The sequence below is a fragment of the Catharus ustulatus genome, chromosome 14 (assembly GCF_009819885.2).
Source record: "Catharus ustulatus isolate bCatUst1 chromosome 14, bCatUst1.pri.v2, whole genome shotgun sequence".
Lineage (NCBI taxonomy): Eukaryota > Metazoa > Chordata > Aves > Passeriformes > Turdidae > Catharus > Catharus ustulatus.
Genome location: NC_046234.1, coordinates 20,714,919 through 20,739,337, shown reverse-complemented (window position 1 = coordinate 20,739,337; position 24,419 = coordinate 20,714,919). Strand labels below are relative to the sequence as shown.

Genomic DNA, 24,419 nt, shown 5'->3' with positions numbered 1-24,419 from the left:
AGAAAAAACAAATAAACTTCTGAGAAGCAATGCAAGATGCTACTTTAAAATTCAGTTATTGTGTCAGTGATTGACTGCACTAACTGTATCCTGCCAGAAACGACTGGCTTTTAAAATATATATTTGTGATTAGTTTAATTCATGGAGCCTTTTTCCTCTGAATTGATTTGATGAAATGAACTAGGCAAATAATAAATTTTTCACAGGAATGAATCTGCTTAATCAATTTAGGCAATCAGTTTGTTCTTTGCTTAATGACATTTGCAAAAAGAAAACAAAGTCTTTCATTAACAAGGAAGGCCAGAGATTTATAATGAGAGGTGGCATCTAACATCAGGTTATGTCTTCTGCAGGAGCAGAAAGCAGAATTAAACATCTGGTACTAGTACCTGGCTCTGAAATGCTTCTCCTGCTATTCAGTGTGGGATTCAACATTAAGTAGCAGGGAAGAAAACCCTGGCATGAGTCCCATTCTCATCCCTGGACGTTTTGCCAGGGCAGGAGTTAATGGCAGGTACATGGGTTCAGGTGGGAACCTCCCTCAAAATCCACGGAGGCTTCCAGTGGGAGCTTAGGAGTAACACAGAGACCAAGGTGGTGTCAGAACCCTGCATTCAGTGAACTTCTCCCATTTGCTATTTAGAGAAGGAGTTTATTATGGAGAGTCATTAAATATCTGCTTCTCACAATGGGCTGCAAAGTAACAGCTCGGCTGGGAAGCCTGGGAGTTCAAAGCATCCCTGCACACAGAAAACAAACACTGCTAGCCAGAGAGTGATTATGCTTGTACTGCAGTGCAGAGGACTAGTAATTTTAAAGACATTATCTCCTAATGTTTTATTTTCACTGTGTTCTGGATTTTATGTTGATTTTAATTATACCTCTTAGGAATAATATCTGGTAAACTGATTTCTGTGAATGGCAATGAAAAAGCATTATCCACCTACGGTAATTACACATATTTCTTAGTCCCTAGATTAAATAGTTTTACTTAAACTGCACTACAGAATTTATAAACACCTTTTTGCAAAGTCTGCCAGTGGAGTTTCAGATAATAGAAATCTAAAATACTAATCTCAGCATCCCAGATGGCTGCCTCTAGGAGCAACATAAGCTGTTACTCCTGACAAATTTCCTTTTGCAGCTTTCTCAGAAAAACACAGCAAGCCAAGGCAAAGACATTCAATATTTTCCTTCATGGTTGCTATTAATTTAATAACTTTGGTGTTAGTCCTTCTGCCTTTGAAATCAGAAGGGTGGGGTTTTTTTCCACTGAGTTTTAATGCTGAGTTTTGCCTGTGCAATTGCTCTCTCAGGGGGTGGTAGAAATGCCCAGCTGCCCGATGAGGGGCATTTTCTGGTGCTGCTCAATATGCAGGAGAATTTTAATGATCCCATCTTACATCCAGTATAATAACAGACTGACACTTAGGGTGCTTTTGATTAAGCAAATATCCTATTTACTAAACCAAATGCTCAAAAATATTATTTCTGATATTTTATTGCAAACAGCATTAACAAATTGTATCCTTTCCCCACGTTTCCATCACGTTTGGAAACAGAAGCTGAGGATGAGCAGTTGATTTCAGTTGTGGGTGATGTCTGATCACTGATAGCCTCCTCCTGGGACACTCTCCACTTCTCTCCACCGTTGCCTTCTCCTTCAAGCCTCTCCTCAAGGCACATCTTTCCCCAGCATTTTGCAGTAGATGCATATGGAAGTTCTAGACTAAAAAGAATTATAAAAAGGAAGTAAGGCCAAATGTCTGGAAGATGGGACAATTTTCCTGCTCCTGAATGGCTGCTGTGACTCTTTCAGCTCTCACTTGCTCCCAAAAGCATTATGTATGTCCCTGGGCTGAGAGATAAGGATTTGGGGATGATAACCCAACTGTGTGATGTTTCCTACAGAAGGGTTGCTTGGTACCAGAGCCTCCTTTTCTTTGTTTGAGTTCGTTTTTTTCTTTTCTTCCCCTGAAATCCTTAAGGAAGGCTGGGTCAAGAGGCTTGAGTTAAGAGCTTGGTAGTTTGATGCAAGGATGTTAAAGAAATGATGTAAAAGATGCACAGCAAAGATTAGGGGCAGCAGCATACAGAAGGAAAAGAGAGGTTTAGTGCCAGCATGGATACCCCAGTCAGTGTGGCTGGGTAAGCCCAGCCTGGGGAGATCTTTTGGGCTCTTCAGCTGGACCCAGATCTTCACAGCCTGTGCTGCAGATCAAGGTGCAGCCACACATTGTCCATCCTGGCATCCTCTAGCTGATCACCTCTGCTGTGGATTTTCCCTTAGCACTGATTAATGCTAAAACCTAAATTCCATTAGTGTCTTTAAACTGCTCTGTGCAAATGCACTTTGCAGTTGGACTCTGCCCTGCTCTTGCAAGCTGTGGCAAATATCTGCAAGCCAGTCTCCTACCCAAGCATGGGCTGTTCAAATCTGCTGTTTTATTTGGCATTTCTGTGTGTCTGAAAAGTGAAAAGCAGGGATACAATATATCAGAAGCAACTTCCCTATTTAGCACTGTAAAGACACCATTTATATTTTAGGCTAAACTTGGACTATTATGCAGTGGCAATACCTGCTCTTTCACAAGACTGGACTTTTATTGTCTGGGAGATCAAGCAATGAAAAAGCACTGCTTCTAAGCCTAGGCTTGGCTTTAGGGTAGCTTTACTCTGTGTGTGAGCAGAAGATATCTGCAAATAACAAACAAAAAAAAAAGCAAATTCTCTTCTGCATGATCTGCAGTAACTGTCCTCCCTGGAAACCCCACGCCAGCCTCCTTTGCTTTCATCCTCCAGGAATGCCTTCTGAAGAGTATTTCAGCAGCAATTTGGTGTAACATGGGGAGGGGGCTGTTTAATGGCAGCTAATTGAACACTTCTCTGCTGCTGTAACATTTCCCAAAAGCTACTGGAAAAGATATTGAGCCTTTTTATGTTGAACATGTGCCAAGCTACCTGTTCTTGGTGGCTTTGGGTGAGCCAGTTGTGAAAAAACACCAGAGCTGCCAACTTGCCATTTTGTGGGGGAAATGTAAATTCTGACATCCATAGTTTGCATCTCGGTACTTTGTGGCTCTTAATCCTTTGTTATGGCATTATATTTTTTTGTGGGGTTGTGAGGTTTTCTGTGGTGTTGGTTTTCTGTGTGGTTTTTTTTTGGTGTTTGTTTAAGCACCCAGAAATCAAATATTAAGCTGATTAAGAATTCAGTGTTACATGTAAGGCGGAGAAGAGCTGCAGGTGGTGACAGGCAACTGGATTGTGTTTGATCTGGCAGTTTTCATCTATGCCACCATTTTATTCCTGCTGTGGGACTGCAGCAAAATGGTGGCTGCCTTGTTCCATGCCTCGGTGATGAATAGGGTGTGTGAAATCCCAGCTCCTGCGTGCCAGGGGCGGTGCTGGCTCTGGGAAGGAGCTCCCTGGGAGATGTGCCCCTGCTAGTGTGAGGTACAATAGGATTTCCCACTGGGATTGGTGCGGGGAAAGAGCTCCATTCATTCTTCTCATGGCATCAGGGTTCAGGAGTCTCAGTGTCCTGTGAGTTTTTCCTCTCGCTCCTGTGTTTTCTGTGGGCCGGGGAGGGAGATAATCTCCTTGGAGCACGTGTGCAGGGATGCCTTATCATCCTGTCTCTAGGAGACAAAAGTGCCAAGGTAGGCTCCACACCTTCAAGCAGCCCCAGTCTTCCCTCCTATAGGTTCTGGGATGAGTTTTACTTAAAGGTTTTGCTTGGAAGAGGTGTGGAGGAGGAAGGCAGGCTGTGCAGAGCTTGGCTCACCCAGGTGGTACCGCTGGGATGGTCGTGGGCCAGGCAGGAGAGCAGGGACACTCTGCAGCTGACTGGGACCCCAGTGCAGAAAATCTTTTCCAAGCAGAGACTTTTGCAGCTCTCTGCTGACCCGGGAGTGTGTCAGCCCTTTATTGGCCATTTCTGACATCCCCTAGAAGGTGCAGCAAGGTCCTGTGTTTCACAGAATCAAAGAATGGGTCAGGGGAAGGGGCAGTGGCTCCTCTCCCTGCTCTCATCCCAGAGCCCATGCCACAATTACATCTGCGTGGGTCTGGAATCTCTCTGCTCAGGGAGATTTCAAACCTCTCTGAGCATTCTGTTCCAGTGCTCAGTCACTGCAGAGGAAAGAAGCTCTTCCTCATGTTCAGGGGGAACATCCTGTGCATCAGTCTCTGGTCCATGCCCCAAACCATGCCCATGCCCCACACCAAGAGCTGGGCTCTGAAAATGGAGAAACTGCTCTCTGGCTCCAGCAGGGCTCAGGGCTGCTTTCTTTGGCTGGCCACAGCCATCTCCATCTGCCAGGGGTCTCCAAGGGCTGTCACAGAATCACCACCTGTGAATCCCCACTGAACTCCCAGACAGAAGAGGGGTGCTTGAGCCTTTTGGGGAGTTAGGCTGGGCTGTGGGGCCACATAGCTTGAAGGTTCCTGCTATTCTTGAAACCAAAAGCTCAAGTTGGAGCTGGCATCTTCTCTGCTGAAAGAAACTTCTCCTGGGTGATGACTGCATGTGGAAACCCTCATGCAGAGGGAGCACCTGTGGCATCTCACAGCCATCCCTGAACTGGGAGGGACCTTTGGTCCACCTGAAGTGTCTGTAGGGAGAATTCTGATCCCTGAGAAGAGGACAGCTGTGGGCCAATAGTGCTCAGATCCCCTGTGCCCTGCCCAAGCTGTTTTCTGGGAGTTTCTGGGGACGTGAGTGTGTTTGTGCAGAGAGCAGATGGGTTGGGGCATGGGTTTGCTGCCTTCCACTCTTACAAAGTAACTTGCACAACTCTGGGCTGACTGACACAATAGTAATCCATTGGGACTGCTTGTTCACTCATAACTTAAAAAGGGAATTTTGTGCTGGGATGAACTACAGAAGAGAAGATATTTCATCAGGAATTTTTTTGGCTTCAAGTTTTCTGCATACTTCAGCCTCACAGTTGTGCTTAAAATTGCTGTGTATCGATAAGACTTTCCTTCCACCCGTAATCTCTTCTCTCCTTCTGTTCCCTGCTGTAAACAAGCCATTAAAAATGTGTTTATGACATCACAGTTGGTGACCATGGAAATGACTTTGATGTTAGAAAGACAAATATAGCATCATGATTTCATGGCAGGATCAAGGCAGGAGAACACCCTTGTTCAAATGGTGGGTAATTAACAAAGGTGGTGGAGGGGAAGTTTGAAAAAAAATGTGAAGAGCCAATTGACTGAATATGATACACTTTAAAGATTTTTTTCTCAGTGTAAAAAAAAATAAAATTTCAAAAATCTCTTTCAAATAAAAAAATTGCAATGCTCTGGCTGTGCTCTTTTAAATAAAAGCCCATAGGGTAAACAGAGAAGCAGAGCAAGGGGGAAGCTTTGGAATAAGAATTCTACATATGCCAAAAACTCCAGAAGGCTCCTTTCAAGCTGTAGTGGTCTGTGCTTAAATCAGACTTGGACCATTGGGGCCCAATGAGACCATGGGGCCAATCCTCCTCCAGTTTGCACCAGTAACAGAGTCCTGCAGCTTTTGAGCACAAATGGATGCAGCTGGGATCCTTATCTTGGAAAATCATCATCCCTTGCCATGTTATCCTCATGGTCATACCTGCCTGCAGCCAGATGCCTCAAAGGAGTCAGGGGAGCCAAGTCTGGCAGCCAAGCAAAAGTCTTTGGCTCCTGATTTTGCTGTGATTCCAGCTCCTCCTGAGTCCATTAGGCCAATGCTCCTGGCATGGATGCATCCATCACTTACACGAGCTGTTGAAAACAAGCCCTTGTTTTCACATACATTCTATTAAATCATCAGCATTACATGCTTCAGAGGTAGCAGGACCAAGCCTGCTAGGAAAGTATTGTCAGAATCCTTTCTGGGCTCACTTTCTGAGCAGTTGTTCCAACATATATAATTACTAATACAATAGCCTCTGAAAAAACCTCCTTGGATTCAGAGACAAATGAGAGCAATAATGTAGAGATTTAAAAATTTGTTTTTTCTCAGTTAATTATTTTTAATAAAATGGTAAAAGTGAAAAAAAAATACCGGGAAACTCTAGTTAGGATGATAATGCTTTGTTCTGCAGAAATATGTGCCCTGTTGCCTCTCTTACCACAGAGCAACAAAGGGAATGAAGTGTAAGGGAAGGGAAAAGTGGGGATGAATGGAGGTTGTTAAATACTGCACGGAAAAGGTCAATAATCCTGTCTGGAAGGTAAAGCTGACATTAAAAACGCCCGGCAGCAAGGCTGCCCTGAGTGCTGCCCAGCCTGTTTGAAGGGTCACTCGGGTGCTGCTGGCTCTCCCTGGCTGCCCCATCCCCTGCGGGCACCCCTGCCTGGGAGCACCCGGGATTTTCAGGTCCTGCTGCTGCAGTCCACACTCCCTCCTGTGCAAGGAAACCCCTGAAGTGTGGGGGACTTGCATTTTCTTCACATCCAGCTTCTCCCACGGCTGAAGGTGCAGCCCAGCAGATGGAGGGGAGGATGCAGCTCCTCCATCTCGGTACTGCCACTCTCTCTGTGTGCCCTCTGCACTCCCCAAGGCATTCCTGATCCCACTGCCACAGAGCCAATGGCCCGAACACCAATCAGCCCCCATCCTGGCTGTGGGTGGTGTGCAGTGACAGCCCTGAGCTGCCACCAGCCTCTCCCTGGATCACTGGGGATTCACTGTGATCACGTTTGGTGTGCGATTCACTCTCCAGTCCACTTGCAAATGGTTTTGCTTATGAAACAAGTGATGGCTCTTGGTTCTTCCTCTGACTGCGGAGATTTCATGGTGGGCAGAGCAGGGCTGTTGGGGTGGGTGCTTATGCCTGTGCTCCTTTAGCTGAATTTGCTGGTGAATGTTAAATTCTTGATCATTAGTGGCTTGCAGGTCTGGAGAATAGAGCAGCCTCAAAAGCAATCAATGCAAATGCACCAGAGTAAACAGTAAAAAAAATCAACCAAAACAGAGTGAAAACTTTCCTCGTCTTAGATTTTATTTCGGTTCAAGGTAGTAATAACTAAGATTATGCTGTATCTTTGATTTTATCTCGGGTTGTGTGAAATAAGAATTTGGTAAAATGTGCCCCACTTTTTCCATTGAAACAAAGACAATAGATTAAGACTTGGCGATAGTAAAGAAAAGAAATGTGCAGGGAAGGAAAAGCAGCCAAATTTCCAGTGAAAGGTGAACTGAAAAGCAAAGCTCTCAAAATTTAACTCTGGTTTTCCATTTCAGTAACGTGGCAAGCACATGGTGGATATGAATTCATTGAGGCAGGGACAGGCAGGAGACAGGCAGTGCTTCAGCCTGAGCTTTCAAAATCTCTGTGGTGCTGGAGGGAGCTGGGGTCAAAAGCAATTTTCTGGAATTACATCTGCCCTGTGAGTGTTGGCAAAGGGGCAGAGCTGAGCTGCTTCAGTCCTGAGGAGGGCAACCAGAAAACATCAGCGCATCCATCACAGCACAGAGATCCCTGCACACACCCAGGGCAAGTGAAACAGCCCAGCAATCTTTCCTGCAGCCCCTGCATGGCCAGGGGTGTTGGATCCCTCTCCCTGCGTTTTGGATCCTGCCCTGCTGGCTCCTGGTGGTGTCCAAAGCCATCGTGTCACTGTGGGGATGGAAGGGCAAGGTGCTGGCAATGGCAGAGCTCCCCGAGCTCCTCACCTCGGGCATGTCTAAGGCTCTCTGTCTGGAAAGAGCTGATTCTTAGATGAATTTTTAAATATTCCAAATTGCTGCTACCATCTGACGCAAGAAAGCCCCCTCTGATTGCTAAATCTGATACAAATAAAAAAATCCTAGACAAATATTTAAGTGATGTTTGATTTTAGGGCAATCTGTCTCTTCTGGGGTTCTGTGAACTCCTACAGGCTCTGGAAGGCTGAGTCTTTTTACAGCTAGGAGGGGATAATGCATGAAGAGTCTATGTGACTTGCCTGAAGCCAGAAAATCAGTAGCTGAGAAAAGAATTGGAACCAGTTCTTAGTCTGGCAAGCTGGATCTGGGGCTGTCCTTCCTCTTTGAGCAGTGAGAGAATCCATTTAAAATAACCAAATAAAATGGAAGAAAAATATTATTTAATATTTCTTGTTATAATATACAGGTCTTGGAACCAGTGTAAGCAATGAAGTCAGATATGACAGATTAATGAAAGCTTACCTGATTTACCACTGGGCCAGCTAATGTAAAACAAATCTTTGCAGTAGCTACACAGTGTTTTAAATAATGTTTCAGGCTGATACCAACACTTCATTATTGCATTTTTGAAGTGAAGTCCCTTAAATTCAAAGCATTATATCTACTGATTATTCACTCTTTTGTTTTAAGGTGTGTTTAGTGATCATGTTCCCAGTGACACCCCTCCCTGCCTTCCTTGGTGGCCCCCTCTCTCATGCTGGTAGCCATCCCCATGCTGGGGCTGTGCAGGTCTGGCCCTGCAGAAAACAGCTGGAAAGGAGAGGCGAAAAAAAATGCAGTCGATCTGTCTTGGATACCTTGAAACACACACAGGCAAGGGGGCCTGCCAAGGGAAGCATTTCCATCCACTCTCCTTGTCAGGAGAGTAAGCAGGCTGAAAAAGTTGGATGTGCACAGTGAGTGGAAGCTGACCCGGGCAGCCTTGATTTACATAGTGCACACTTGGGACCTGCTCATTACCACAACATCCCCCTAATCATCACCTCGGCATGACGGGCACACGGGTGGGAATCTGCCCCGGCATCCCCACGCCGCATTTTCCCGAGCAGCACCCAGCCCTGTGCAGTTCCTGTGATATGACAGATGCACAGATATCATCCAAAGCAGGTCTTGCATGGCATTACACAATGTAAATCAATAATGTGAAAATACAGCCGTTAACACAATGTACAGTTTTGCCTATTACTACAATGCCCTGCTTGTTCCAAAGGAAAAGCAATTTTATGCTCCACTGAAGCATGGTTTGCTTAGCCTTCAACTAGCGGCAAATGCCAGATACTGCAAAATGTTATTGTTACGCAAGCAGTGTCCTGGATTTGTTTATAAGTATCCATGCAAAGACTAATTTCAACAAGGGCTAGGGCTGGAGCCCCTCTGAATATGGGGCTGAACTGCCCTGACCCTGCAATTCCAGCTCTGCTGCCTCTTCCCTGCGCCCAGCAAAACTGCACGGTCCGTGCACCGCGCTGTGGCTGTCCTGGTTTGGGGCTGGGGTTAAATTCTCCCGGGTTTTAGGCTTTCCTAGCACACAGCAGCACCTCACAAGACAAAGATCAGACCCAGCCCAAATATTCAGGTCTCGGTGGCTGGCACACGGACTGATCTGGCTGCTGGCCCCTTCCTCCTCTCCTTGGATGTGGGGCTTGGCTGCCTCCCTGCATGGCAGGGAAGTCAACACTTCTTGGGCACTTTTTATCCTTGTTGGCAGAGATGTAGGGAAACAGTAGCACGGAGCCTCTGAACCCCTAATTATTGAAGTGCACCTCATTGGCTGCTCCCAGCAGAAGTTAATTCCTTTTAGCTGAGGACACAAAAGGAAGAGCTGCTACAACAAAAGGAAAGATCTTCTTGGATCACTGGGGTTGCAGGGAAGAGGAGCAATGCTGCTGTGTGAAGGTAACCCCTCCTGACCCTCTCTCAAGGCAGAAGTTGCTCCATGTTCACTTCTGAGCAAGGAAGCCTTGATGTATTTAACCTGCAGGAGAAACAAAGATCCCAGAAAAGCGTGTTGTGGAGTAGAAAAGCCGTAATTCCCGAGCCTGCCAGCTGAGCAGAGCGGGGCAGGAAAGGCACGAGCTGTTGCTCACGGTCTGTGCAGCATCCCCGGGTGTGGAGCTGCCCTGTGCCCGGCTGGGATGGGTCTGGGCTGTCCTGCCCCACTGCAGGAGCAGCAGAGGGGACAGCAGGACAGGGCTGTGCCTCCCTGCCTGCAGCTCACCTGCCCTGCTCCTGCCACAACTGGTTTCCACTGGAGAGAGTCAGGTTTTTAGGACAGGCTGTTTAGTGGAATCAGATTCAATATTCCGAGAGTGTGAACAGAAAATGTGGAGAATGAAAGCAGGTGGGAATCTTACAGGCTCCTGCTCTACCAACTCTTTACACTCTAGGTCTTCTGTGTGGAAGGAGCTGGGCAGCTCTGAGAGAAATATTCATGTTTGGAATAATTTCTGGGTCTTGACTTATCCCTGAGTTGGATGGGAAGCATGTTTAAAATGTTTAATTATTTTACAGAATAGAAATTCTGGCATTGCTCAGCTCTGATTTGTGCCTATGAGGTGAAGCTGGGGAGGATTAGGAGCTCCTGCCAATTGCCCTGTGCTGGCATCCAGCCACTGCAGGTATGGCTCTTAATGAGGGATTAATTAGGAACTGAGGGGTTTGCGGGTGGTGGAAGGGTGCAGATGCCAATTTCTCTCAGTAAAGGGGAATTGTGTACAGAGGGGGAAAACCACAACCCCATTCCTCCTCTCAGCAACCTGCTGTGGGTATAGCTCAAAAATTAGGAGGTTTTTTCTCTGGGGTCTTGCACGGGGCATGGCCTGAGGGGCAGCATGGCCTGACCTGCTCAAAGGCTGTGTGGCAAAATCAAGTGGGTTTCACCCAGGACAAACCACACACTGGGCTTCATCTCTGGGTTCTTCTAAACATTTTTCTTTTTCTCACTTGGGCCAATGTCAATTTGAAATGCAAATGCAGCACTGAAGTCAGAAGTGGGAACGTTTTGTCTTTGAAATGTCCATACAGAATATCTCTTTTAATAAAAGATACCCTTTTTTTTTTTTTTTTTTTTAAATCTTCAGAAACATTTGCCATGCTTGGCCCAATTTCAGGAGTGTTTTGGTGCCTGTTCCCCTCCCTTGTTTGCTGGGGGGGAACCTTTCTGTTGTGCCTCCTTGGCTGTCCCCTTGCACCATGCCCCTGCTCTTGCCTCCCCTGCAGCTCTGCTGGCTCCAGCACCCCTCAGGGGTCTCCAGCTGGCCTTGCCTGACCAAAACTCGAGATGCACACCACAGTTATTGATCTTGGAATTTGGTCCTGGTGAGGGGAGAGGGAATCCTCCTTTCCCACATGCTGGAGCTGCCCCTCCATGCCTGGGGGCTCTTACTCGTACAGAAGGAAACAGATCCCCTTGGCATTAATATTTCTATTACACAGCCTAGATTAATTTTGATTTTCCCTTTTGACTCCTTTGTTGTGTTTATTTCAAGGGATTTCTGTCACCTCCCTTCTGTACTTCAATGTGCCTGAAAAATTTCTGTCAGGAGTGATTGTGTGTGACTTGAAGAAAGTGCAATTTTTACGACTTGAATTCACTTTAAAATCCCCACTGCTTTCTATTCTTTTTTTCCCCTCCAAATTAGCGTATCTCCAGGCTGAAGCTTCCCCATCTGACAACACTGTGTATGTTATTACTGCCACAAGACCTTTCCACCGCTGGGTTTTTCTCTTTTCCATTTATTGCTATGAATATGAGATTTGCAGGGAATTGCTCTGTGCTGAATATTTGCATCATGGCCTGGGATACTTTGAGCATGACTTCAGGGAGCTGAGAGAACCTTGAGATCAAACCAAAACTCTGTGGAGAAAATTCCCCAAAGCCATAGACAAGTATTTCCAAACATTAATATTTCCACCCTGGCAATTTTGTTTAAATATATTATTGCTACAGACAGCTAGAAAGACAGGCAGACACCCATGGACAGCTGACATTAGCATGTTCTGCTGTCACCCACAGATGGGCTGCGTGGCTGGAATGATGATTTTTCAGTCCTGACTTTGGGGACTTTCACATATTAGACAGTACTAAAAGAATTTTTAATTGAACTATATTTTTTTCCTTTTTTTTTTCCCAGAAATAAGACAATGTGTGTGAACCCCTGTGGTTCCTGTAATCTCAATCAGCTGCCAAATAATATCATAGAAGTTGTGATTGGATTAATGAAAAGCTTGTAACAAAATTATGGTTATGAGGAAATTATCCTATTGGGGGCTTTAATTCAAACTGGTGGGACAAAATTAGTCCTAAATTAAAGAAAAACTAATTGTCTAGATATCGCTTGGTTGATAAATGCACCAGTAGGATCCTGTTCCCAGGGTGTCACTCTGCTGCTCATAGGGTTTTTGAGGGAAATTGCACTTGGCAGCTTGTTCCAGTCCTTTTTCTGCTTTTTCCGTGGGTGCCCTGGGCTGCTGAGGGCTGTGAGCTCCTCCTCAGCCCCAGCCTGGGGTCACCTGGGAGCTGCCAGAGATGAGAAAGCACCACGGGCAGCCCTGGGACATGTGGATGAGGTGAGGATCGTTCCTTGTGTGCCACCCAGTGCTGCTCCTGGATCTTGTGAGGGAATTCTGAGCCGTGCTCTCCATCAGCTGCTGATCCCCCTGCCACAGTTTGGGAAGTTGCTGCTGGGTGCTGGTCCCATCCCTTGGTGCTGTACAGCCCCCACAAAGCAGGACCCCAGCTCACAGTGCCTCATAAATGATATTAAACCTTGTGTTCCACAGAGAGAGCTGCTTTCTTCTGCTGGACTCAAAAACCAGCCACAGATCTGTAAATGCAGAGCCACGGCTGCACCTCGTGCTGGGAAAGGGATATATTGGTGGGTAACTGTCTGTATTTCATTTAGGAGCAGAGCTCAGTTTTCCCCTTCACTGAGACACTCTGGGTTTTCCTTTAATTATCCACAGAGGTGCTGGAGGGCAGTGAAGCCCACAGGACACCCCCACAGGAGAATCTGGGATGGCTTTCATCCCACTTTGTGCTGCTGATCTGGACCTGGTAAAAAGATTTTGTGGGCCACAGCATTAACCTGTTGTGTGCAGCTCCCTTGCTGTAATGCTGTTGGGGGATGATACAGTGGGATGTGCAGGGTTTTGGGACTCCAATTTCATCCTGTTAGGAAAATCCCATACAGGAGGGCTGAGAACAGATCCCCCCAATGCAGATGGTCTACAAAGACTGAGCCTCTTTGAGACAGGACTCCTGGTGCCAGTAAAGGCTGTTGTTAAGAAAATGTTAATTTGGGGGCTGTGTAGACTAAGTTTCCTCTCTGTTTCTGAGCCCTTGTTAGATCCCAGGGTTTTACCTTGGGTCAGACTGCACTGCTGGATCAGCTGTCCAAAAAAAAGGCTCTCCATTTCCTTTGGAAATTTTTTCTCTCCCTTAGGAAAATATTTCTGTTGCTTGCCTCTCATTGGTCTTCAAGCAGTAAATCCCAAGCAAATAAGTCTGTATTTAAAGCAATAAATCCAGTGCCTTTCCTCCAGAGGCTTTATTTTCTCATTTAGTGACCTCTTGTTCCCCATGTCTTTGACACTTCTCCGATGTGCATTAAGCAAATATGCAATCATCCTTTCACTCTCTATCTTTGCTTTCATTATGATTTTTTACACTTCATTACATTTCCCTCTATAATTGCAACTCTTTGTTGTCCCAAAGTTTTATGGCTCTTTCCTCTCTTCTCTCACTTCGTGTGTTTCTTTGTTATTCACGTTAGCGTTTCTTGACACTGTGTTCCTAGTACATTTTCTAGATGTCAAGCAAACTCTTAGGCCTAAACTCATTTATCTTTGAACACTTTCCATTTCCACTTCAGTGCTCTACCCCAATGAATTCCATCCAGAACTTCCTTTTCTTCTAAAATTGGCTGTGCTGCTTTTATTCAGTGTTCTTCCCTTTTTAGGCCTAATTATAAATCCAATTGTTCGGTCCTGAATGCTTCCACGAGCTCCATTCATTTCCGAGCACGGTTCTGCCATAACTGCCGGGGGAAGTTGCGTGACTGCCCTTTCAAAATCCTAATATGATCTAGATGAGAAAGAGATGTTATTTCTAACTTAAATTAAACCCTAGCGCTAGACCAGGCTGTTAAGTCTCCCCGCTCTGCTCTCCCATTGCTGCGTTTGCCCACCCTGGAGAGTTTGGGGAAGCTCTGTGCTGGGTTTGAGCTGGGTTTGAGCTGGGTTTGTGCTGGGTTTGTGCTGGGTTTGTGCTGGGTTTGAGCTGGGTTTGTGCTGGGTTTGTGCTGGGTTTGTGCTGGGTTTGTGCTGGGTTTGAGCTGGGTTTGAGCTGGGTTTGTGCTGGGTTTGTGCTGGGTTTGTGCTGGGTTTGAGCTGGGTTTGTGCTGGGTTTGTGGTGGGTTTGTGCTGGGTTTGTGCTGGGTTTGAGCTGGGTTTGTGCTGGGTTTCTGGTGGGTTTGAGCTGGGTTTGTGCTGGGTTTGTGCTGGGTTTGTGCTGGGTTTGAGCTGGGTTTGAGCTGGGTTTGAGCTGGGTTTGTGCTGGGTTTGTGCTGGGTTTGAGCTGGGTTTGTGCTGGGGTTTGAGCTGGGTTTGAGCTGGGTTTGTGCTGGGGTTTGAGCTGGGTTTGTGCTGGGTTTGAGCTGGGTTTGTGATGGGTTTGAGCTGGGTTTGTGATGGGTTTCTGGTGGATTTGAGCTGGGTTTGAGCTGGGTTTGAGCTGGGTTTGTGCTGGGTTTGAGCTGGGTTTGAGCTGGGTTTGTGCTGGGTTTGTGCTGGGTTTGAGCTGGGTTTGTGCTGGGTTTGTGCTGGGTTTGTGATGGGTTTGTGCTGGATTTGTGCTGGGTTTGTGCTGGGTTTGAGCTGGGTTTGTGATGGGTTTCTGGTGGATTTGTGCTGGGTTTGAGCTGGGTTTGTGCTGGGTTTGTGCTGGGTTTGAGCTGGGTTTGAGCTGGGTTTCTGGTGGGTTTCTGGTGGATTTGAGCTGGGTTTGAGCTGGGTTTGTGCTGGGTTTCTGGTGGATTTGTGCTGGGTTTGTGCTGGGTTTCTGGTGGATTTGAGCTGAGTTTGTGCTGGGTTTGTGCTGGGTTTGTGCTGGGTTTCTGGCAGGTTTGTGGAGTTTTCCCAGCCCCTCTCAGTGCCCAGCAGAGCTGTGGGCACAGCTATGCCCCCTCCAGCATCGATAGCAGAGCCTTTCAAATCTGTCCAAAGCAGCTCCAAGGGCCAGTGGCTGGTTCCCACAGATGCACACCCCAGCTTGCCTTTGGAACTTTTACTGGCTGCTTGAATAATTGGATGTTAATTTGTAAGCAGAAAGTGCCAACATTTTTGACGTAATTTTGAGCATCTTGGGTGTCAGTGGTCGATTTGAAGCAGCGTTCTGCTGCAGCTCTCTACCTGAGGATCAGTTACCTGCTTGGGCTGGGTTTTGGCTCTGCAGCTGGGCAGGGCAGCTGGGTCTGTGTGGGCACAAACCACCCGCAGTTTGTGGAGCTCCTCCTGCTGCCAGGCTCCACTGGTGCCCAGCTGCTCAGTCCCAAGGCAGGCAATGCCCCCTGCTCCACTGCCTGACTCCAGCCCGGTCTCACAGTCGGGTTTCAGGAGCAGGTACATGACATGAGGGGTTTGCTGTATTTCCAGACACCCTCTGGCAATATTGGCCTGAAGGTATGTTCAGGTGTTCAGGCTGCTTAGGTAACTTCCTGTGGGTTAAATGTTCTCAGGAGGGGAGCACACAGGACTGGGAGTGCAGTCTAAAATAGAGAACAAATGGGAACATGATGTTCTTTCAGTGGAATTGCTGGCAGGATTTGCTAAGCCTTCATAAGGGCAAGGCAACACTCTTCTTTCTCCTACAAAATTGCCCTTGGAGGAAGGTGATGACAAAGAGAATTTCTCTTGTCCACTTACTGATTTAACCTGATTTCTCCCTGTTCTTTGAGCATCTGGAAAAAAACATGAGTAATGTGGTGACAAAGTTCACCCTTTGTTCTGAGGCAGAGAATGCCAGTGACTCTGCAGACCTGGGGCACTCTGTCATCCCCATGTGCAGAGGGGGCTGCTCTGCTCTCCAGGCATTGCTTTCTCTTGAGAGCCTGACACAAAACCTCTGCTGCCTGACCTGTGTCCCTGTGACCTTTCAGTTGGGTGCTCAGCAGTGCCAGCAGGCCCAGAGCGTGCACGGTGAGGGTCCCACGGGAACGTGGTGAGAGCAGAGCTCACTGAAGTGTCTGTGCTGGTGAGGCACATCCCTGAGCATCAGGAGTGTGGAGATCTGTTCGTGCTGCAGGATCACTGGTGTGGCTGCCAGTGGGCAAACTGGGCTCTGCTTCCCACCTGCAAGGCAGAAGGAATATTGCTGGCTGCAGAGGATGCCTGGGGATATTGCTCATGATGCTGAAGGCTTTAAGATGCTCACAAGCTGCTCTGTGATCCCAGGAGGACTTGGCTGTGTCCAGCTTTGCTGTTGCAGAGCAGAACTGCTGTGGTGGAAGAGACAGACATCAGAGTGCACCAACACCACACCAGGGATTGCCACATGTTGCTGTGTCAGTGCCATGCACACAGAGAAGGAGGGCTTGGGAATTTTTTCTCATACTTAAATATCTGATAGAGGGAGATAGAAAGACTTCTTGCAGCAACTTCTCTGTATGAGGCCAGTCACAGCAGATGACCTGAAAAAATTAGCTATCTTATACCATATCATGCAAATAAATACATCTTGCAGTTTTTCTAAGCCTCTACAGTGAGCTGTGTGTGCAGGATAGATATGACTGGATTATTATAGTCTGTCATTTCAGCATGAATTCAGACACTCTGTTAAGTGAGTATTATTTAATAGTCTGGAAGAAGCCTTTGGAGCTGTTATTATCTCTCATGTAAATGTACATTAAAGCAATTTGAACAGGAGAATCATCTTGCTGAGGGACTGTATCCCTCCAGTGGAAGGCTGAGGGTTTTATTCTGTGCCACATCAGAGCTACCTGTCCTCTGGAAGGGCTGCTGTGAGGGCTGGCCAAGCTGCTGCTCGGGCTGTGGCCATGGGCTCAGGGCAGAGGAAACAACCTTGCTTGGGAGGGCTGAGGGAAATAAGTTTAACAGAAACTTTTGAGCTGCTATCAGCAAACCTGCAGGGTCTGACTGCATCAGTCACCTCATTGCTGTGTGAGACAGCTGTGCTGCCTGCAGGAGAGTTCCACTGGGGAGGGAACATTTCCAAGGTCCAAAGAGGAGCCTTTGGGAAAGGCTGGGTTTGGAGGGTTGGGAGCTGTGGGGAGGGATAAAATCCCACACAGCACAAAGCTGCTCGGTGGGCATACTGCTCTAAGAGACCTCCTTGGCAGGGCAAAAGAGGTTTTAAATTGCCCTAGGAGTGGGTTACATCTGTACTCATTTTCCATCCCTGCAACCTGCTCTGTGCCCAGATCCAGCCACCCTCCGAAACAGGCAGCAGCCCCAGCTGCCTCATGATATTATTATTTTTTATTTGCCTCAATAAAAATCTGTGAGTCATTAAGCGCTTGTCATGTTTTGATACGTGGATCAGGAACTGATCAATAGCCAGCCAAATTTAATAAAAAGGAGCTCTATTCATGGGGAATGAGCTTGTTACCATGCCAACTATCGATCTTTCCTGACAGGCTCTGTAAGTCACAAAATGGGGTCCTGATGGTAGGTTGGTTTCCCTGCCTGCCAGAAAGGGTGTTAGCTGCAACCTCTGTGTCTAAAAGACTTCAGAGAAAGCCCTGCTTTTTAGTACTGCCTCTATGTAATTCTTTGGCAAACGTTCTAGATTGCCTGGAGCTAGTGGAAATCGTCTATAGGCTTTATGTTTCTTACTGCTCTGAGGCAGTGGAAATAGAAGACAGAAGATAGCAGAGCTCTGGCTTTGCACCAGAGCCTCACGAGGCAAGGAGGAAAGGAGCCCAGTGCCATGCACACCCCTGCTTTGCTGATGCATGGTGTGCCAGCCATCACCTGGCTCCTGCAACCAACATCCCAGAGCTTTCCTGGCAATGTTGGTAAGTTAATATGAGCCCAGCAGTGTTAAATGGCACTGAAGCCACCCCCTGCCAGGTGGATTTCTCTAGCTGACCATGGTAAGCAGGACAGATTTACTGAGCAAGAGGGATGTCCATCAGGTCCCAGAATTCAATGTTGAAGATCTCACCAAAGTCACCTGGGGAGAGGGAGATCAATGTAATTCCTCCGTGGCTTTTCCACAATGTGTACTGTAAAAAGCTTATTATGATTTGACCTTGACATTAGCCTTGCCTCTGGTGGGGGCTGAACTCAAGACCTCCAGAGGTCCCTTCCAGCCAACGTTTGTCCTTTATTTCGTTTCAGAGATGCCATGTAAGGTCTAACCTCAAAATGAGTGTGCAACTAGCTTTTTTGGCTATTCAGACATGGAGGGCAATAAGAACAGACATCAAACCCTGAATATTTCTCAGAACTATTTGTGTATCAGAGGTGCCAGAACAGTCCTGGCCACTGAGCTACATGAAACAGGTTATTGAACAGAGCTCTTTGACTGCAATTATCAGAAAGGTCACCAGCAGCAAGGGCCTGCCCTTGTGTCTGCTCTTGGCATTCCTCCTCCTGGGGTTTAGCTCATCTCAAACTCCCTTTTTCAAGTTTCCTTCTTTCAAAGATTTTTCTCAAGTACAAATTAGCAGCTTTCTCCATGGGGTTTGTTAGCATGAGTTGTTTAATGGAAATGTCCTTTCAATATGCGACAAAAGTGAAAGACTTCAGCAAGGTTTAACAGAGTCATAGAATTATTTAGGTTGCAAAATCTTCCTAAATTCACCAAACCCAGCAGTTAACCCAGCACTGCCAAGTCCACCACTAAGCCATGTCCCCAGGTGCCACATTTAGGTCTTTTAAACACCTCCAGGAATGGCAATTCCACCACTGCTATGGGCAGCCCGGGACAGGGATGGAGAACTCTTGCAGTGAAGAAATTTTTCCAGATATCTGGTCTAAAATTCCTCTGCCACAGCTTGAGGCATTTCCTCTCATCCTGTCACTTGATGCCTGGGAGATCGACCCCCATCTGGCTGCAGCCTCCTGTCACGTACTCCCAGAGCATGATGAGGTTCCTGCTGAGCCTCTTCTGTCCAGGTGGGACATCCCCAGCTCCCTCAGCTGCTTCTCCCCAGACCTGCGCTCCAGACCCTTCCCTAGCTGAGTGTCCCTCTCTGGAGCTGCTCCGGCAGTGTCCCCCGCCTGTCGCTGTCCCCGCGGGGCCACAGCACGCAGGGTGGAGCAGCCCTTCGGTAAAATGTGTGCATGCCACATTGAGCCTGCAGGAAAACTCTTACAATTGAGTGAAAGTTGTTTTTGGGATTGGATGGTGAGATCAGCCCTGGCTACCCGGGCAGGGCCGGGGGTGGCTGCAGCTCCGCGCTGATGGAATGTTCCTGTTCTGTTCCTCCCGCAGCTGGAGCCGGAGCCGGCGATGGACCGAGCCGGGCAGGGCTGCGGGAGGAGGCGGCAGCAGGCAGAAACATCCCGGCACAGCTCGGGAGGAATGCCAACCACGGGATAACCAGCTCGGGAAATACCTTTTGCTCGAGAGGGAAAGCTGCCCAAGGCCAGCTGGGCTGGGCAGCACGGACCGAGCACGGGGCTCGCTCTGGGCTCTGCTTCCCCATCCCGGAGGAGCCTGCTCTGCACTCTTCAAAATGCACCCACAGCCCCGCATCACATCGTGATTTGGCTGCAAGTCGAGCCGAGTGTCTATTATCTCGGCAGACTCATGGTGTGCATCTCCTCCCCATCTAATATATCCGAACGTACAGTGAGAGTTTTACAGACAAGATAATGTGTTTTGGCTGTATGGAATAGTCGTGCTATTCCTATAGGAGAAAAATTTAATTTTGCTCTGAATTCCTCTACAACCAGACAGCTTCCCATTTATATCCTGGGTAATAAATCAAAGCAACATGAAGTCTTGTGCATGGAACTGAAGTGGTTTCTTAAAGCAAATTTGGCAGGAAATAAGTCATCGTCTTAAAAAGCTGGTTCATTCCTCATATACAATGCACCACTGACTCTTTGCTAAAATCTGTAACCAGGCACATGATTTTGTGAAAGATAGAGAGAAATCCACAAGCCCTAGCAATGCTGTATGAGATAGGCCATTTGATTCTCTTACCAAAATTGCACATGTCTTTGCCAGGGAAATCACCCTGAGTTCCCCGGCTCACAGCGCCCAGGTATTCAGACATCACAAGCCATTAGTTTGGCTTCATATAAAAATAAGGTCATGCTGGTATCCCATCTTCCCTCTGTGTTTTTCCACTCTCTTCTTGCCTCCTCAACTGATGTTATTTTTCTCTCAATTTTTTTTTACCAACTTTCCTTTCTAGTTTCTATTTCTATCACGCAAACATGCCACAGCACAGAGATGTAAGCAATGCATAATATATTTGCAGTAATGTATGATTCATTTACTAGCTTTCATAATTAATGTGGCTGTGTTTTACATGCACATTACTTCCTGCATGCATTTTATGATGTGAATGCTCTTCAAAAATCTAATAAAATGTAATCCGTTAAAAACAATAGCACTAGTCCTGTGGTGAGATTTGTGTGCAGTTTTGCAGCAGCTGCAGAAAGAACCTGGTGCCAAGTTTCTATTCCAAACACTGATTTTGCTGCTGTTTTATGCAGCTCATAATTCTCAAGGTGGAAATTATTATAATTATATATATTATTATAGTGATATCACAGTTGGTCTGAGTATAATTTGCTTTCATACCCTGAAAACTTTCCAACCCAAATAATCTTTCTGTCTGCTCTCTGGAGTTCAATAAAAAATACAAAATTATGCTGAATTTTGAAGAAATGTATCAGAACTACAGCACAGCATCTGTAAAATATTGGCTAAATAATGCCAACATCTGCACCTCCAAAAAATTCATTCTTGGCTGGGATTTAGTGAGGTTGAGAACACACAGCTTCATCCTCTGGGAAACAGAACACTGCTTCCAAAGGTATTTATACATCTAATTTACACCAATATCAACAAAAGCTGGGAATGGCTGGAGAGCTCAGGCCATGCACTTTATTTAAACATTATTATCTTCCTCGTGAGGATTTGAGGACCCCAAATTAATTTTGTACCCCATGAAGAAGAAAGCCAGCGTGGCCATTTGCGTGCTGTTCCTTGACACACTGTCCCAAGCAGATGGATTTGGAAGGTTCTCATTTCCCATCTTCACACTAAAAGTGTGTGTAAAATAATTTACAGCAACAATACTACACTTTTGAAGAAGGAAATCTAACATGTATACATTGAAAATTCAAAACTGATCTGAGAAATGGATACAATTTCCTGTGTAAAGCTAGAAATAGTGTTTCCACGTCTCCAGATACCAGTCCAATGTTTTGCCTGCTTTCCTCCAGCTGAATCCTCATTAAAGCCAACAGGCACAAATCTTCCCAGCTCAGTGGCCGTGGGGGGTTGGAGGATTTACTCTTGTTTAAGCTCTGACCCCCAGATTGGGTGAGAGCAGCCAGATCAGGCCCATGCTGCTCCCGGGTTATCCCTTCCCACCTGCACAGCACCTCAGCGCTGCCTGAGCTGCCAGCAGGCGAGGGGCACCACTGGCCTGGGTAAATTAAGCCTGGGCTTAGGCCTGATGGGATGAGTTTTGAGGGGACGGTTGTGTATGGTAGGAAAACGCAGCATTTTCTGAATGCAGCTTCTTGGAACAGCAAGGGACAGCTGCACTTCCCGCACGACTCCCGTGCTCTGGATTTGCTGCACTTGCATCATCAGGCTTTCTCTGAAGTGTTTGACACAGAGATTTTTTTCAAATGTATTTAAACTTTGCTTTTGGGCTTTTCTGTGTCCCTCCTGGTGAGTGTTTCCTTGCTGCCTGAGCTGTGTGGGGAGCTTTGGGAAACCCTCAGGTAACTCGTGCAGTGGCTGGTGCTGCTCCAAGGTGGGGAGCGTGCATTCCTGGCAGCAGCGCTTGGTGCGGAAAGCTGCCGTGCTGGGAGCTGCTCCTCCTCCCAAACCTGGCACTAGGGCAAAGGTGGAAAACTGTTCATGTGGAAAAAGGAGCTAGAGACCTCACGGCCCAAGTTCTACCTTTTAGAGGAATCAATACTTGTGCTGCTGTCGGGAAGTGAAATCCTGCGCTGCAGCAGCACAAAGGGGACGAGCTGTGTCCCTGCCTAGGGTGAGCATCCTGCACCTTTCATAGCTGGGGGACACCCCGGGGACACACCGAGGACACCCAGGGACACCCTGGGGACACCCAGAGGACACCCACCCCAATGCACTCTGCCTCCCTCTTGGCCACCTCTCACCTTGCATGCTGCAGGAAGGGGATCACAGCAACAGCAAGGGACGTTTGTACAGTCCCCTCCTGGCAAAGTGGGAGAAAGCTGTAAAAATGGCTCTGTCTGAGATTTTCTGGTTCTGACTGTGGAGCTGGGTTCTGTTTTTTTCCCCCTAATTTGAGGAAGTTCATTTTAGTGTTGGGTTTTCTGCTTGGGCTGGAGGTTATCTTGCTGGAGGTTATTTCTTGCCACATCTTGGGTTAATTTTGTGTGCTTATTTTATCTTTGGGTTTTAAGCAGTTTTTTTGGTTCTTGGGGGTTTTTTTGGGTTTTTTTGGGTTTTTGTTGTTGCTGGTTTGGTTCTGTTTAATTTGCTAAATTAAATATTTAGAGAAGAAAAGGCAGGTAAAGCCACGTAAGTGCATCTCTGCCCTGTGAAGGTTCAGGAAATGCAAAGTGATGGAGGGGGAAGGGATCGAGCATTTTCAAACAGCAATATTTGAAAACTGTTTGAAAGTGAATCTTTTCAGTATTGGAGACTCGATAACAACTTCTTTGGCAGACTTGTGCAGGGATGCTCAAGCTTTCCTGGCACCTGCATCTGTTTTGCTGCAATCCCATCAGGTGCTTTTGCCACAGGGTCCCTTCTCCTTCTGCCAACAAAGCTGCGGGAGGGCTGCTCCCCTGGGCAGGCAAAGCACCTAAGTCATGTCTGTGCTGAGCCCTGGCAGTGGCAGCAGCGGCAATATTCGATATTCTGACTCAAGGCATGCGACAGCAGGGTCTGTGCTGGCACAGCTGGTCCTGTGTGTGGGGAGCTGCCCTCAGCCCAGCCTGCCAAGGGCCACAGCAGAGCCCTGCTCTTCACCTTTGGGGTCCTGAGTGGGTGAGAACGCCCTGGAACACGAGCCCGCCCAGGTGGCCTCCTGTCCCCCAAAAGTGGCCTCCAGCCGGGAAGTCTGTGCCCTGCAGCCCCCTCCTCTCAGCGTGGCTCCTACCCACGCCCGCAGAGAGCCCCGGCTCCAACGCTGCCCTCTGGGGCACAGAGGGGCACAGAGGGGCACAAAGTCCCCTTTGGCAGAGGTTTAGGGAGCGGGGGACAGTGTGAGTCTCCCAGAAATGCAACAGCAGCTCTGGCACATGTGTGGGGCTCTGCGTGGTCCCGTCTCATGACCCGACACTGCGGCCAGAAGGGACCGGATCAAAGCATCGGTTTTGAGGAGGGTCAAAGAGACAAGTTTTTGTCTCTTGGCGGAAATGCAGGACAAAAGGGATGCGGAGGAAATTAAAAAAAAAAATAAATAAAAGGACGGGGGAGCACGGCAGGACGGGTGAGGCTGGAAGCCGCAGACCCCTCTCCGGGGTGACGAGGGGCTGTGCCACTGCCGGCAGCATTCCCTGCTCGCCACCGGCTTCCTCAAGCGCCGTTCCGGGGATCCTGAGATGGGGAGGCTTTGGGGTTGTGGGGTTCTCCAGCCCTGCTGCGGGGCAGCGGGATGGGCGCAGAGGCTTCCCACGAATGAGGAGCAACAGTGCGGATGCCCGAGAGCTTCTTTCTTGCAGGACAAACGGGGAGGTCATGGCGTGGCTCCCGGTATCGAAGGGACAGGTATTGAAAGGATACAAAATATATACGATATATATTTAATTTTTCTCCCCTGCACCAGCAAGCCATGGGTCCATTTGCACTTGTGACTCTCTTCTCAGAGTGGATGTGATGCAGCAGCCGCTGCTGCCTCTGAGTTAAACGAGAAATAAAATAGGAATAAAAGCCCGCATCTGCCCCGTTTTTAAGGCAAACGACAAAATAATTTCGTGTCTCCCAGTACAGCCAAATCTGCGCAAGGACCGTGGGGAGACTCCAAAGTCTGGGGAGAGGTGCAGTCTTTTCTCGCAAACGAGCGGTGCGAAATCTTGTGAGATAAAATGATGGAGGAAGGAGGGGGATCTCTGTAAATAGGTTGAGCATCGGCAGTCTTTATGCTCAGGTCGCCTTGGAAGGCGGAGGGGCGTCGGGGATGCCCGTCCCTCCCGACTCCCCTTCTGTGGTCTTTGACATGGTCACATCAAAGGACCCGCCGGGGGGATCTGTGCACAACCGAGTCTCTGAAATTTGCGCCAGGAAGGAGATACAAAGCCAGATGATATTGATATATTACTGAACGGAGAAATATTGGATGTGTCTGTACGTGCGTGATGCCAGAGGTTTGCACAGTTCGTCTGGAAACGCCCGGAACTGGAGGCGGGTTTTAATAAAAACCATTTGCCACTTGTCTTCAATTAGGGTCTAGAAATTTAGCAAAAAGAAGAAATGTCTAATTTTTTTCTCACTTGCTGTCGGGATCGAGAGGTAAACGCGGTGCCCCTGCAACGATTTCGGGGCTCCGCGTTACGGGGGAGAGGAACCAGGCGGTGC

At 47.6% G+C, this 24,419-nt stretch overlaps 1 long non-coding RNA gene across 3 annotated transcripts in view; it reads left to right on the top strand.

Annotated features, from left to right (window-relative positions):
- Nucleotides 1-21,958, top strand: part of LOC117002907 — a 77,836-nt gene extending 55,878 nt beyond the window's left edge. For all 3 annotated transcript variants that reach the window (XR_004419434.2, XR_004419432.2, XR_004419433.2), the window contains exons 2-5: nt 10,202-10,308; nt 12,473-12,567; nt 18,708-18,829; nt 19,149-21,958. This is a non-coding gene — a long non-coding RNA (uncharacterized LOC117002907). The remainder of the gene's footprint in view (nt 1-10,201; nt 10,309-12,472; nt 12,568-18,707; nt 18,830-19,148) is intronic.
- The last annotated feature ends 2,461 nt before the right edge of the window (nt 21,959-24,419 follow it).